The sequence below is a fragment of the Geotrypetes seraphini genome, chromosome 8 (assembly GCF_902459505.1).
Source record: "Geotrypetes seraphini chromosome 8, aGeoSer1.1, whole genome shotgun sequence".
NCBI lineage: Eukaryota > Metazoa > Chordata > Amphibia > Gymnophiona > Dermophiidae > Geotrypetes > Geotrypetes seraphini.
In genome coordinates this window covers 131506265-131519719 of record NC_047091.1, presented here as the reverse complement: position 1 = coordinate 131519719, position 13455 = coordinate 131506265, and the positions used below count along the sequence as shown (strand labels likewise).

The 13455-nt window shown below is 45.7% G+C and overlaps 1 protein-coding gene across 6 annotated transcripts in view; it reads right to left on the bottom strand.

The window, feature by feature from the left end:
- Window positions 1-13455, bottom strand: part of GGT1 (gamma-glutamyltransferase 1) — a 90813-nt gene that overhangs the window by 58415 nt on the left and 18943 nt on the right. Inside the window, exon 1 of one of the 6 annotated variants that reach the window (XM_033956480.1) lies at window positions 6610-6702. The exons of 3 other annotated variants lie outside the window; for them this stretch is intronic. The gene's annotated coding sequence lies outside the window, so the exon portion shown is untranslated. Of the gene's footprint in view, window positions 1-6075; window positions 6283-6487; window positions 6703-13455 lie in introns of those variants that run through there. 2 more of the 6 variants (XM_033956479.1, XM_033956481.1) reach the window with 2 other exon arrangements.

Genomic DNA, 13455 nt, shown 5'->3' with positions numbered 1-13455 from the left:
TCCCTCTCCCACACCTCTCCTCTGCAATCCCTTTCCCTTTTTTCCCTCATTTTCCTTTTCTGCATCTGTCTAGATTACGTTCTTACTACCCTCTCATCAATGTCCTTTTTTACTGTCTACCTAAAGCTTGCCACCTCTTTCCCTCACCCCTCCAGTGTTTCCCTAACTCAATCCTTTTCTCCCCATCGTGTGCCTTCCTTTTATTTATCCCCTCCTTCCATCATTACCCTCTTTCTCCAACCCTTCCATCTAGTACCTTCTCCTCTCTCTGTCCACTGCCATCCAGCGTCTGCTCCCCTCTTTCTCTCCTCCCATTTCCTTCCTGCATTTGCTCCCTTATCTCTTCCATCTGCACTTCCATCCAGCATACCATACAATATCTGCCCTTTCTCTCGCCATCCACCCCTCTTCAATCAGCATCTGCCCCCTTTCTCTCCCTCCAATATCCTTCCCCCTTATGTCTCTCCCCTTTCTCTGTACATCAATTCTATCAGCACCACCCTTCCATACCACCCTGCCCCCTTTCTTTCCCTCCACACTCTTCCATTCCAGCAATCCTGCTTCTTTCTCTCCCTTCATGCAGCAAGTTCCCACGATGATTGTAGCTGCCGGCTGCCAGTCCACCCCACTCCGACGTACTTGCTCTGGAGCGGACTCAGAAGTCGCATGCTGGAAGCTCCCGCGATGACTCATCTGCTGACTCTGCTCCAGAAGAAGTAAGTTACATCAGAGGGGGGTGGACCCGGCAGACGCAGGGAGTTGTGGCAAAGTCCCACAATGACTGCGTCTGCCGGGTCCACTCCCTCCGACGTAACTTACTTCTTCCAGAGCAGAGCTGGCAGACGAGTCAGCGCGGGACCTTCCTGCACCTCAGCACGGCTGCCAACTCTGCTGCAGTGAAAGTAAGTCAGAGGTAACGTGACCATTTATTTTTTTCATCAAAAGGTGACATCTATTAATTGACTGTGTATCCTTTCTTTCATTTCTTTCTTTCTGCACTCAGGCTCAATTGTCCCTTTCTATTTCCTCCCTCCTTCCTTCCCATGTCCACAGTGCCCCCAGTGCCTCTGTCCCGTGTCCACAGTGCACCCAGTGCCTCTGTCCCGTGTCCACAGTGCCCCCAGTGCCTCCTTCCTGTGTCCATAAGGCCCCCAGTGACCCCTTCCCATGTCCTTAGTGTCCCCAGTGCCTCCTTCTCATGTCCTTAGTGCCCCCGTCCTGTGTCCATAGTGCCCCCAGTGCCCCCATCCTGTGTCCATAGTGCCCCAATGCCCCCGTCCTGTGTCCTTAGTGCCCCCAGTGCCTCCATCCCATGTCCATAGGGCCCCCAGTGCCTTCTTCCTGTGTCCATAGCGCCCCCAGTGCCTCCGTCCCATGTCCATAGTGTCCCCAGTGCCTCCGTCCCGTGTCCATGGTGCCCCCAGTGCCCCCATCCTGTGTCCTTAGTGCCCCAAGTGCCCCCATCCTGTGTCCTTAGTGCCCCAAGTGCCCCCATCCTGTGTCCTTAGTGCCCCCAGTGCCTCCATCCCGTGTCCATGGTGCCCCCAGTGCCTCCATCCCGTGTCCATGGTGCCCCCAGTGCCCCTGTCCTGTGTCCTTAGTGCCCCCAGTGCCTCTGTCCTGTGTCCCTAGTGCCCCTAGTCCTTATGTCCCCCCCCCACTACCTTCCAGATTTTGGCCATCCCAAAGCCAGCCTGCCTGTCTACCTATCTCTCTCCCTCGCTAAAGCCAGCCAGCTTGCCTGCCTACATCCTGTCCTCCTGCCGCGGAAAAAAAAAAGCGCCTCTCCCCTTCCTTTCTCCCGGCCTGCGCCATTACAATCCTACCTACCCCCGCCGACAAGAAGTCTTTCCAACGTCAATTCTGACGTCGGAGAGAACGTTCCGGGCCAGCCAATCACTGCCTGGCTGGCCCAGAACGTCCTCTCCGACGTCAGAATTGATGGTGGAAAGACTTCTTGTCGGTGGGGGAAGGTAGGATCATAGCGGCGCAGCCGGGGAAAGGAAGGGGAGGAAGACCCGGACCTGGCCGGCTGTGCACCCCCCCCCCCCAAGCCATGCACCCGGGGCGGATCTACCAGGAGAGGCAGATGCAATATCCTGTTGCACCGAGGATCTATCACTAGGGGCTTCAGCCCAGAAGGGAGAAATTAGGACAGCCGTTGTAGTGGGACATTCAATCATTAGGCATGTAGATAGTTGGGTGGCTGGTGGGAATGAGGATCGCCTGGTCACTTGCCTGCCTGGAGCAAAGGTGGTGGACTTCACGCATCACATAGATAAGATATTAGATAGTGTTGAAAAGGAATCAGCTGGCTCGGTACATGTACATACTAATGTCATAGGAAAATATGGGAGGGAGGTTCTGGAAACTAAATTTAAGCTCTTAGGTAGCAACCTGAAATCCAGATCCTCTAGGGTGGTGTTTTCTGAAATGTTTCACGTTCCACGCGCAGGACCCAAGAGGCAGGAAGGCAGAGCTCCGAAATCTCAATGGGTGGTTGAGACGATGGTTCAGGGTTGAGGGATTTAGATTTGTTAGGAACTGGGCTTCCTTCTGGGAAAGGGGGAGGCTATTCCAAAAGGATGGACTCTACCTTAACAGGGATGGAACCAGGCTGCAGGCACTAACATTTAAAAAGGAGGAGGGTAAATAGTGGAGTGCCGCAAGGGTCTGTACTGGGACCGGTGCTATTTAAACTTATTTATAAATGATCTGGAAATTGAAACGACGAGTGAGGTGATTAAATTTGCAGATGACACTAAAATGTTCAAAGTTGCTTGAACATTTTAGTGTCATCTGCAAATTGAATCACCTCACTCAGATCAAAAACACATGCAGATTGTGAAAAATTGCAGGCGGACCTTAGGAAATTGGAAGACTGAGCATCCAAATGGTAGATGAAATTTAATGTAGACAAATGCAAAGTGATGCACATTGGGAAGAATAACCTGAATCACAGTTACCGGATTCTAGGGTCCACCTTGGGGATTAGCGTCCAAGAAAAGGATCTGGGTGTCATCGTAGACAATACAATGAAATCTTCTGCTCATTGTGTGGCGGCGGCAGCCAAAAAAGCAAATAGGATGCTAGGAATTATTAAAAAAGGGATGGTTAACAAGACTAAGAATGTTAGAATGCCCCTGTATCGCTCCATGGTGCGACTTCATCTGGAGTACTGCGTTCAATTCTGGTCTCCTTATCTCAAGATATAGTGGTGCTAGAAAAGGTACAAAGAAGAGCAACCAAGATGGTAAAAGGGATGGAATTCCTCTCGTATGAGGAAAGGCTAAAACACTTAGGGCTCTTCAGCTCAGAAAAGAGACGGCTGAGGGGAGATGATTGAAGTCTACAAAATCCTGTAGAACGGGTACAAGTGGATCGATTTTTCACTCCGTCAAAAATTACAAAGACTAGGGGACACTCAATGAAGTTACAGGGAAATACTTTTAAAACCAATTGGAGGAAAAAAAGAATTTCACTCAGAGAATAGTTAAGCTTTGGAACACATTGCCAGAGGATGTGGTAAGAGCGGATAGCGTAGCTGGTTTTAAGAAAGGTTTGGACAAGTTCCTGGAGGAAAAGTCCATAGTCTGTTATTGAGAAAGACACAGGCGAAGCCACTGCTTGCCCTGTATCGGTAGCATGGAATATTGCTACACTTTGGGTTTTGGCCAGATAATAGTGACCTGGATTGACCACCGTGAGAACGGGCTTGATGGATCATTGGTCTGACCCAGTAAGGCTATTCTTATGTTCTTAAGGAAATAGTTTAGAAGCTGCTCTAAAATGGGGAGGTGGGGGGCGGGGAAGCCGACAGTCTTGTTTGTTTGGGTTTGTGTGGAGTATCCTTGAAGGATACTGTTGATTCTGAACATTTAGGGAGTCCCAATAGAGAGGTTTCAAGAGAGTGCTTAAGAGGGAAGCAGAGTAAAGATGTTAAGTTATCCCTGTCATCTTCTCAGCAGCCTGTAGATACAAGGAAAAACACACAATTGAAATGGCTATATACAAATGCTAGAAGTCTAAAAAAATAAAGTAGGAGAGTTAAAGTATATAGCACTGAATGATGAGGTCGATATAATAGGCATCTCAGAGACCTGGTGGAATGTGGACAATCAACGGGACACTGTTACCTGGGTACAAATTATATCGCAATGATAGAATAGATCAAATTGGAAGGGGGATTGCGCTGCCTGTGAAAGAGGGGATTGAATCCATCAAAATAAACAAACATTCTGCATGATACAGATAGCAGTGTGAAATCCATATGGCTAGAAATACCATGTGTGAACGGAAGAAATATATGGGTTGGATTATACTACCGTCCCATGGGACAGAATGAACAGACAGATGAAGAAATCTTTTCAGAGATTAGGAAAACTGGCAAATTGGGCAACAGTATAATAATGGGCGATTTCAACTACCAACTAAATCAATAGGCAGGTCCAGGAAATTGCTGCCAACATATATCAGTGGATATAAAGACCTCAGTAATTACTGTGCTCAATTAATAACAGCATTCGCTCCAAATCAAAATAAGCACAGCTTAATCATTGGTCATAAAAAAAAAAAAAACCAACACAACTCCACAATAGTTGTCAACACAAACCGTCCCAAACCAGCTCCAGCATACCAGGGCATAGATAACATTGCTTGTAGTACAAGAGGTCACCGATTGCCATTTTATTACTCTGGGTGTTAATATTAAAAAAACATTCACTGATTTCCAGCATTAGGGAGCATACTGAACAACCACCACCCCTTGGGTGCACAAAAAATGTGGTCATTGTTTAGTATGCCCCTTAATGCCGGAAATCATCATAACCTCACAAAAGTATTAGAAAATGCTCTCATGACCACCTCCATCACCTCCACCAGCAACACCCGGACAGTATTATCTCTATTCGTCTAAACAACCTATCACTATCTACTACCTGCTATCAATTTCTCCTGGAAAAGTCCAGACTAAAAATTGTAACTGGACACATTCTTGATTACATGTACTGCAATGCTACTGGAAATGTCCAGTCTTCTAACTTGTAATCCGCTTAGAACCGCAAGGCACAAGCGGAATAGAAATCACTAATGTAATGTAATGTAATGTAAATCTGTGAGATTATTTTTTTAATATTAACACCCAGAGACTAATAAAACTGAAATCAGTGACCTCCTGTACTACAAGTAATGTTATCTATGCCTTGGTATTGTCATCCCTAGGTGCCTAACTCCTTTGGTCTGGGCGCTTTGGCAGTGAAAAACAGTTCTCCCGACGTGATCCCTGTGGATAGAGGACCCCTTCAGGACTTGGACTAGGACTAGGCACCAGGCACCTGCCTAATAGTGCAGTTACTGGTAAGTATGGGTTTCCCCAAGCAATGACCAATCCACAAGTCAGAATGTCATAAATCAAAAATAAAGGTTTATTAAGGCCACTGGCCAAATCAGGTTTGCACACTGTGTTAATGTTCCCGACACACCTCATTGATAATTCTCCTGAATCTTGCAAAAAACCATTCAACAGAGAGACAACTTGACAAACTGTCCCAGTTGGCTTCACTGGGTAAGTCAGATGGTGAAAACAAAACCAACAAAATAATACTACAAAATAAAGGCTTTATCAAAATCAATGTGTTCTGGTTTGTAAGTCCCAGCCTGAGTTTGTTGCTGAGCTGGTTTGGTGCTTCAAGCAGTCTCTGCCATCTCTTCTTATCAGCCCCTCCCCCACACTTAGGCAATGAAACGGGAGTGCTCAAGCCTGTTTTTTGGGGTGGGGGGGGTTTAAGTCTTAGGGCTCCTTTTACGAAGGTGCACTAGGGTTTTTAGCGCACGCACAAAATTACCATGCGCTATAGCGCGCGGTAGTGGCTATCACGCTCAGGAATTTAGCGTGCGCTATTGCGTGCATTAAGGCCCTAGCGCACCTTTGTAAAAGGAACCCTTAGTTTATTTATTGAAATTTTATAACACAGCAATTAAGCAACAAACTATGAGAACAGAAATACAATCCAGGATATACAAATCAGGAAAGATCAATAATACAAATTTTGCTATGCACTGGAAACATGTACCTACCAAGAATCAGAACTCAATAGCAAATAATCTTTAAGAGCAGACCATTTCTTCAAGGAGGACAGAGAAGCAGTGGAGGAGCAGTGTCGTTAAGATATTCTTATAGTTATTAAGCAGCTCTAAACACCACACAGACTTGTTCAAACAGGGACTAGCAGATAAACGGTAGCAGTAGCAGGAAAGAATACAGCTCACAGCTTGCAGACTTCAATCTGCACCTGGTCTCCGTGGCGACCACAGCTGAACGGAGCACATTAATCAGTACAGACCTGGAAAAGCAAACTGTTTCAAACATGAGCCAAATTCAAAACTCTTTCCCCTCGGTTAATAGTGTTACCAAACACTGTGCTTCCTCAGAGCACAAAATCACTTCTCAGAAAGCAGGTAAGTAGAATGAGAGAGGAGCATAACTTACAGACTCAATCAGTCTGCATGGATTCTACGGCCTCAGGGAACTCAAACATGCCTTCTCCAACTTCCATAGCCTCTGGCACTGGAGCTAAATTCAGTAGCTGGGTTAGGATGAACTTCACCCACCTCCTGCATATCCCAGTCTGCTGGTTCAGCTTTGGTAGGGAGCTCCTGCTGGTGCCTAGCTGGGCTCTTGGTCTGCCTGCTCTCAGACCCTGCTCTCTGTAGTTTTCATCCCTGCTCTGTAACTTGAACCCATCTTTAAGCAGCTCCAGGCCACACCCCCTCAGCCAGGGCAGGAAAATAGCATCAGGCACTTCATACTGAGCAAGCAACACATCCCTGCCTCTAGAACAGACATGTCAAACTCTGGCCCGCAGGCCAAATTTGGGATGATTAAATTTGGCCCACGATCTGGCCAGAGATTTGGCCGAGATTTGGCCCGTCGTTCCTTCCTGCGGCAGAGAGAATGCATGAGGACGCATGAATGGCTGGGGTCGGCCCTCTTCCTCATTGACCCTTGTGCTTGTCCGTCACCAATGAAACAGACATCCGATTGGTGGGAGAGTGTGTGCTCCATTTTCCTCCCTCCAGCGTTGAAATTGGAGCCCTGCCACCGCAGCAGCAGCACGTTCCCCAGGCACCAACAGTTGGGGAACCGAAGGAGGCAATGAAGGGCGCATCCAGTCAAAAGCATCCAGCTGTACAACATCCAGGCGGGCCCTGCCAACCAAAAGCCATCCCTCGACGACGCCAGTGGGCCGTGGCACTTCAACCAGGCCCCGGTAGACAGGAGCACGATCCCACGAACACAAGATAGGAGCAGGGGACAAGTGGCCGAAATTAAGAGGCGCTCCCGGCACTCCGCACCGCACAGGTCTACAACAGGCAGAGCCCAAAAGCATCAATGCAGGCCAGTAAGTAAAATTGAACTATTCTGTCATTAACGGCCATGTTCGGGTTGTTTAATCAGAGAGGATAAAAACAAAATCAAATAGTAAAAATAGGACAAAAACAATAAAAGAGAGTAAAACAAAACAAAAATGATAAAGGGATGGCAGGAGGCACCACAACACAGATCAATATGGGATTACAATATGTCAGATTTGAAATGTGTATCCTGCCAGAGCTGGTGTTCGACAGCAGGCATGAACTAAGACCTAAAACAAAGAGGAGAAGTCTTTTTTATTTATTTTGTTTACATCACAGAGCCGGCGTGGGATTGGAGAGGTTGTAACCCTATACTTCTACTAAGACTAAGGGGTCCTATTATTAAGGCGCGCATTTGGCGTGCACTAAATCGGTTAGCGTACCTTAATAAAAGGACCCCTTAAGTATCTAATAAAAAATTCAGCCTGCGACTTAGCCTATGGGCTCCTTTTATCAAGCCGCACTAGCAGTTTAACGTGTGTAATTCCGCCCGCTAAACCGCCGGCTGCGCTAGCCCTACCGCCTCCTCTTGAGCAGGCGGTAGTTTTTAGGCCAGCGCGGGGGTTAACGCGTGATGAAAAGTCACGCGCATTAACCCCGCTAGCGCGGCTTGATAAAAGGAGCCCTTTGTTTTTGATTTTGGCCCCTTATGCGTTTTAGTTTGACGCCTCTGCTCTAGAATCTGAGTGCCTTAAAGGGACAGGACCTCCAACATAGTGCAAATCCTGGTTATTCAAGGGGAAACCCTGAACTAGCCCCGGATTTGTCACAGTATGCACTTGTCATTTGCTATACATTGGGAAAACATTGAAGCAGTTGAAAACAAGGATTATTGAGCATAGACTGTGCAACATCTAAAAAACTAATGGAGCCATTAGTAAAGCACTTTGAGTTGAAAAACCATGGCTTTTCCATTTTTAAATATTCTTTGTTTTTACGTGTACTGCCTAGTGAACGGCATGGAGATAACAGAAAGCTATTAAGAATATGGTGGCAATGCTGGATTTTTCAATTGCAAATATTACAACCAAATGGACTTAATTCAGCTATTGAATGGAAAGTGCTCTTTTTGGAGGTTCCATGCAAGATTTCTGATCAGTTGTTGATGTCATTGCTGTGCCGGCTTGGAGAGTAGTGCCAGTGGTGGAGAATCCCTTGTTTGAATTTACATCAACATCCATCACGTGAAGTATTGAAATGTCAGCATTCTGTGTGTAAGTCGCCATTTTGCCACAAGTCTGGACTCTCTCATTGTTATCTCCTAATGACATGCTCCGCGAAACAGGGTATACTCCTGTCAACTTCTTGGGACTTTTGTATGGAATGGATCTGTGAAGACTTGTGTTGAGGAGCTAAGAAGATTTTCTATAAGCTAAGTACTTTATTTTATCCCATTATTTTTGCAAGATGTTGGTTTGGGACTGTTTGGGCTAACAACTATTGTGGAGGTTTTTTATGGCCAATGATTAAGCTGTGCTTATTTGATTTGGAGCGAATGCTGTTATTAATTGGGCACAGTAATTACTGAGGTATTTTTTCTCCACTGATATATGTTGGCAGCGATTTCCTGGACCTGTCTGGAAGAGAGCGCTATTGATTTAGTTGATATATTTCCTACTCTGCCCCTGAGTAAATTACTGATTTCAACTACCCCAGCATGGACTGGATAAATGTTCCATCAGGGAGTGCTAGGGAGGTAAAATTCCTAGATGTCATAAATGACTCTTTCTTGAACTGACAAGAGGGGGAGCTATTTTAGATTTAGTCCTTAGTGGAATGCAGGACATAGTACGGGAAGTAACTGTGTTGGGCCCGCTGGGAAACAGTGATCATAACATGAACTAATTTAAGCTGATAACTGGAGCGATATCGCTAAAGAAATCTACTGTGGCAGCATTTAATTTTCCTGAGGGCAACTATGATAAAATGAGGAAAATGGTTAAAAAGAAGCTAAAAAGGTCTGTGGCAAAGGTCAGAAGTATAAACCAGGTGTGGATATTGTTTAAAATACCATCGTGGAAGCTCAGACCAGATGTATTTCACAAATTAAAAAGGTGGAAAGAAGAGAAAACAAGAGCCGGCATAGTTAAAAGGTGAAATGAAAGAGGCTATTACAGCCAAGAAAACATCCTTTACAGAATGGAAAAAGAATCCTAGTGAAGAAAATGAGAATATACCTAAGCACCGGCAAGTTAGATGCAAAACATTGATAAAGGAAGCTAAACAAGAATATGAAGAACAACTTGCCAAAGAGGCCAAAAACTCATAGTAAATTTTTTTAGATACAACAAAAGCAGAAAATCTGTAAGGGAATCCATGAAACTGTTCAAAGATCAAGGAGTAAAAGGTACAATCAGGGAGGATAAGGCCATAGTGGAAAGACTGAATGAATTATTTGCTTCAGTCTTTACCGAAAAAAAATATAAGAAATCTTCCTAAACCAGAAATGGTTTTAAAGGGTGATGAGACAGAGGAATTGAAAGAAATCTCGGCGAACCTAGAAGATGTACTAATCCAAATCGACAGGCAGAGGTGGGTGATATAAAAGTCACAGAAAGTGGTGAAACTGCGTTTGGGCAGGACATTGAGTTACCTGATGAAGACTTTGCACATGATATGGAGATAGAGGAAACAGAGCAGCCCATTATTGATAGTATGGAAACAAGCCAGTGGCGTACCAAGGGGGGGGGGGGCGGGAGAGGCGGTCCGCCCCAGGTACCAGCCCTGAGGGGGTGCTCCCGGCCTTGCCGTTCAGTCCCCTCCCACCCCCGAAGGACCGCTCGCCCCACTGACCTTCCTGCACCACCTGTGAAGCAGCCCGCAGCAGGATCGCGACATCAGCGATCCCTGAGCTGCTTGGGCGCTGCTTCCTGCGCCGCGGTTCCGCCCCTCCTCTGACGTCAGAGGAGGGGCGGGACCGCGGTGCAGGAAGTAGCGCCTAAGCAGCGCAGGGATCGCTGACGTCACGATCCTGCTGCGGCTGCTTCATAGGTGGTGCAGGAAGGTCAGTGGGGCGAGCGGTCCTTCGGGGGTGGTGGGGGGACTGAACGGCAAGGCCGGGAGCATAGGTAGTGCTGCTTCATAGGTGGTGCGGGGAGGCCAAGGGGGCGAGCGGTCCTTCGGGGTGAGGCGGGCGGGCGGGCAGGCAGGCAGGCTTTCAAGGGGGAGAGGGGTGACAGGCAGGCAGGCAGGCCTTCAAGGGGGGACAGGCCTTCAAGGGGGGGGATTGGCCTTCGGGGGGGGTGCAGACCTTCAAGGGGGTGCAGGCCTTCAAGGGGAGGACAGGCCTTCGGGGGGGTGCAGGCCTTCAGGGGGGGTGCAGGCCTTCGGGGGGGTGCAGGCCTTCAAGGGGGGGACAGGCAGGCAGGCCTACAAGGGGGGAGACAGGCCTTCGGGGGGGTGCAGACCTTCAAGGGGGACAGGCCTTCAAGGGGGGGGACAGGCAGGCCTTCAAGGGGGGTACAGGCCTACAAGGGGGAGGACAGGCCTTCAAGGGGGGGACAGGCCTACAAGGGGGTGGGACAGGCCTTCAAGGGGGGACAGGCAGACCTTTAAGGGGGGACAGGCCTTTGGGGGGACCCTGGTTTAGAAGTACACGGAGGGAAGGGGGTGTTCAAAGAGACGTGCATATGCCAAACTTTGGGGGGGGGGAGGAAGAAATAATGGGTCTGAAAATAGAGGAGAGGGAGAGAGATGATGGACCATGGGATTTAGGAAGGGAAGGAACAGAAAGGGAGAGAAATTGGACACAAGGGATGATGTGGAGGAGGGATAGAGATACTGGATAGGAGGGTAATTGGGAAAAGAAAGGGAGAGATGGTGGACTCTGGGGTGGTGGGGAAGGAGAGAGAGATGCCGGATGAAAGGGTAGTTAAGAAAAGGTGTATCTGTGAAGGGAGATGAAAAAAAGGAAAGATACCAGACTTCCTGGGGAGGGAAGGGAAAATGGAAAGGGAGGACAGAGTTGGCAGATGGAGGGTTAGCATGCAGAAAGAAGAAAGAAGGAGACCCTGGCAAGCAAGTTATCAGAAGAAAACCAGAGCCTTGGACCAACAAGATTTGAAATATAACCAGACAACAAAAGGTAGAAAAATTAATTTTATTTTCTGTTTTGTGATTATAATGTCAGATTTGAAATGTGTATCCTGCCAGAGCTGGTGTTGGACTGCAAACGTGAGCTAGGATTTAACAGAGAGAGGAAAAGTCCTTTTTGTTTCTTTATTTTATTTACACCACAGCGCCAGTGTGGTTAGGAGAAGCCAAAGGGGGTGAAAAAGCTATAAAACCCACCAGGATTTTTGAAAAAAATCACCCAACTGGGCAGGAAAATCGAATTGAAAAACCAATTCAATAGGCTGAATCGAATCGAAATTTTTTTTCCTGAATCTGGCAGCATTAGTTTGCGCTACTGTCTTAGACTTTAGGACCTGGGATTGGGGAGAGATGGCATCCTCAGTACTTTCATTATTTTCTAGATCATCATCAATCTGTTCTGTTAATCTCACTAGATCTTTCATCAGCTTTCGACACTATCGATCATGCATTATTACTACACAGACTACAATCAATAGGAATTACAGACCAAGTGCTTTCTTGGTTTCAATCATATTTCTCAGATCGCTCCTCATCAGTATGTTTCAATAACTCGACTTCTAATGTTTCTACTACTGTAAATGGCGTCCCACAAGGTTCCATATTGTCTCCGCTCTTATTTAATATATTTCTTGCTCCATTATTAACTCTATGCCAATCTATCGGTTTCAATGTCTTCGCTTACGCCGACGACATTCAACTTTTGCACCCTATTGATATCGATAATCCATCAAACACTTCAGAGATAAATGCAAAATTAGAGAAAATTCATACTTGGTTAGATACTAATAGACTCGCCCTAAATATTAATAAATCCAATGTTTTACTGTTTCCTTGGAAAGACAATCCTAAACTCAAATTCCCGATTACTATTAAAGATCATCCACTACAAGAGGTAATTAATATTAAAATATTAGGAGTTATTTTTGACCACAAACTTTCCTTTCATAACCATATCAGCTATGTTATATCATCATCTTTTTTTAGGCTTCGCCAAATTCGATCTGTAGCACAGTTCCTCAATAATAATTCCCTTAACATTCTCATCCACTCACTCATTATCTCAAAGATAGATTACTGTAACGCTTTGTTCAAAGGCATAGCCCAAAAGGAAATTAAACGCTTACAGATTATACAAAACACTGCCGTTAAGCTTATCTTCAAAGCAAAAAAATTCGATCATGTAACTCCACTCCTTAAGGAAGCTCATTGGCTTCCCGTTGCTCATAGAATCATCTACAAACTTAGCCTACTTACTTTCAAATCTTTATCTTTTAAAACTCCAGCCTTTATCTATAATCTTCTAATCCCTTACATAACGAATAGGACTCTCAGATCAACAGATCAACATCTGTTAACAATCCCATCTCTTAAAATTATAAATACACGACGTCAATACATTTTCTCTGTGACCGCACCACAAACCTGGAATTCATTACCTTACTATCTAAGACAAGAATCTAACCTAGAAAAATTTAAAAGTAATCTGAAATCTTTTTTATTTATTGATGCCTTTATAAGTCAACAATAATTTCACGATAAAATAACTTCAAGAATAGGTTTTCCCCCCAGCCTTATGTACTTTCCCTAAATGTTTTACCCCTCTTTTTATGAAAATGTAACTTCATTCCCTCCCTTACCATAATTGTTTCTAGTATTGTTAAATAAGTTTTGTCTGTTTCGTCCACATTCTTAATCTGTATCATTTTAATTTGTAATTTTAATTTTACTTTGTACATCGCTTTGAATTTAGATAAAGCGATTAAACAAATCCAAATAAACTTGAAACTTGAAACTTGAAACTTTATAATGCAAGTGAAACGAGGATTTGGTCAGACTTTTGAAGGGTCTGCAGAAAAAAAATATTGTATAGGCCGGGGACATGAGACAGCAGGAAATGGGAACTTTTCTTCCTTCTATTTTTGTGAATGGAAAGGCTGAGGATGTCAG